Here is a 2,465-nt window from a genome sequence, read left to right on the forward strand (position 1 = left end):
CTGGCTCCGCGGGGCAATGCCACTGGCCCACCCCCGCGGGCTGCTTCCAAGGGCAGAGGCCCCTCTGGTCAGTCTAAAACCTGCAAAAGGCTGCTTTTTCACTGTAAACAGCTCTCTCCCCACACCCCTCACACCACCCCTGTCCATGCAGCGTTGAGACTGTGGTCCTGGGGGGTCTGGCTCAGGGGCGACGGAGTTGGCTAATTTAACTGGGGTTTAGCACGTCTCTGTGCACGTCACGGTCACATTCGTCTCTCTGTAGTTAAGTTGTGGTCTGTCCTCACACTGCAGTGATGGCGGCCAGGAAGTCCCTCCCACCGCCAGGCTGACTCACCTGGCCAGGTGAACAGGAGCAGGGTCCAGGAATCACATTCTCAGGCCGTCCTAGTGTGCAGATGGGGGGGAAGTCTGAGATATATAGAGCCAGGAAAAGCTAACCTGGGGGACATTCTACCAGTTCTCAAAACGGTAACACTTGAAGCAGAACACTCATTTCTGCATCGTGCCTTATCCAAAATGGAGTTTCTCACCACCAGAAACAAGCCGCTAACGGCACATGCAGCACGAGTGCACCACGCTATGTTTATCTTTCTATGGAATAGGAGACACACAGCAATGTTTGTAAGAGTGTCTGTGTTTATGGGGCAGGATTGTAATGGTTCTGGGAACAGTATATGTGTGTGAATTCACATGTTCTCTGCATCTCAAAAAATTTGATCACATCTTTTTTAAAAATTATGATTTCTTTTATCTCTTTATTTATTTATTATTTTAATTTGCTATAGGGCATATTTTAATTTGCTATAGTGCTTACCAGAGAGAGACAGAGACAGCAAGAAGGTGAGAAAGCAAACTTCTGGGTCTGGGATTCGAACTGTGGTGACCACGTGGGAGTTGAGGGGCTTAACAACCATGCCACCTACTGGGGCCTCAAATTGCATAATTTTTTTGTAAGAGAGTTTTGCTAATGGGTGCATGAGCTGACTAGAGAGACAGAGAGAGAGAAAGGAAGAAATCACCCCTCAGGGGGATGGCCACGTCGCAATTCCTTCTTCTCCATCCTCTCGAGAATTTGGGCACACACGCACACACACCAGGTGTGAGTTTCAAGCCGCTAGATCTGGGACTGGAACCACACTCAGCCCTGTGGGAGTTCAGTGCTGTAACCACTGTGCCACCTGCTGGCTCCACAACCAGATAATCTTATGTATGGAAAAAGGAAAGTGACCTGCAGAACACAGGAGGCTGCAGAGCGGCAGCTGGTCGGCTAGTTTGGCTTTTGCCAGTTTTTGTTCTCACTTCGACTGTTGCTCACGACAGCGCGTGCACATGTGAGTGTGATAAAGGAAGTGGCTCCCGCCAGGGTCTGGTCACGGTGCCAGCTCCCCTCAGTCCTCCCGCCCATGGGGTCTCGGCCACTCGGGCGTGTGCCTCGCATGCGTCAGGCAGCCTGGGCCGGGACACGGACCACAGTCGCCATATGGGCCCGGCTCCTCTTGGCTGTACTCGGCCATTGTTACTCCCTCTGAAGCTGGGTTCTCAGGGGGTTCGCAGCCCAAGGCAGGTTGCAGATCGTAAGTAAGAACCTGAGCATGCGGGCGGCGTCTGGTTTGGTTCAACGCCCGCTGCACGCCGAGGCTGCATGGACTGCAGTGCGGGTTTGTACGCCGAGAGGCTGCGATGAGCACGGGGTTAAAGCAAGCACGAGAGGATGCAGTCAAGGGTCATGGTGGACCCAGGATGTTTGAGGCCACTGCCACCTCAGCGGGCGTGCCGCGTGACGTCAGACTTCTCAGTCATAAGCAGAGGAAAGCCACCGAGAGAGCTGTGAGAAGCAGAGTTAGTAGAGGTCACATAGTAAGGACCCACCCGCAGCCTGGTGGCTAAGGGAGCTGCTCTCACATGGCTCAGCTGAGTTCGAATCCTGCCCGGTGACTTGAACGCGCCAGGCACACGTGTGTGGGTGCCCAGAATCCCAGCAGGATGGAGAAAGGGCGTGAACAGGCCCCACTGGGGAGAGAGCTCCCCCGCTCCCTGTCTCTGTCTCTCCTGGTGGGGACACTGCCCATGTGCAGAGTAAACGCGCAGACTAGCACCCCGCTATTCGCTGTCATGGCCACAAGCGGGGGACCGCACAGAAACGCGGGTGAGCTTTCCTGGGACTGGCAGCCAGCAAGTTCCTCCACTCAGACCCACCAGGGCCTTGCCTTGCTCCACCCACAGCTCACAAAGGGCCCTGAGCCTCTTCAGGGGCCTCGCCTTGGCCCTTCCAGCCTGGCGAGCTCATTCACTGACACTGATGCTTCAAGAATTCCAAGAGCACTTACATCTCTGGACCATCCTGCGCCAAATCCTGCCTCTACTGTACCGACAAGCACTTCCATCTCTGGAACCATCTTGCGTCAAATCCTGCCTCTACTGTACCGACGGGCCTGAGCCTGGAGCCCGGGAACACCGCAGGCGCG

Source organism: Tupaia chinensis, unplaced genomic scaffold, assembly GCF_000334495.1.
Source record: "Tupaia chinensis unplaced genomic scaffold, TupChi_1.0 Scaffold147500_1, whole genome shotgun sequence".
NCBI classification, from domain to species: domain Eukaryota; kingdom Metazoa; phylum Chordata; class Mammalia; order Scandentia; family Tupaiidae; genus Tupaia; species Tupaia belangeri.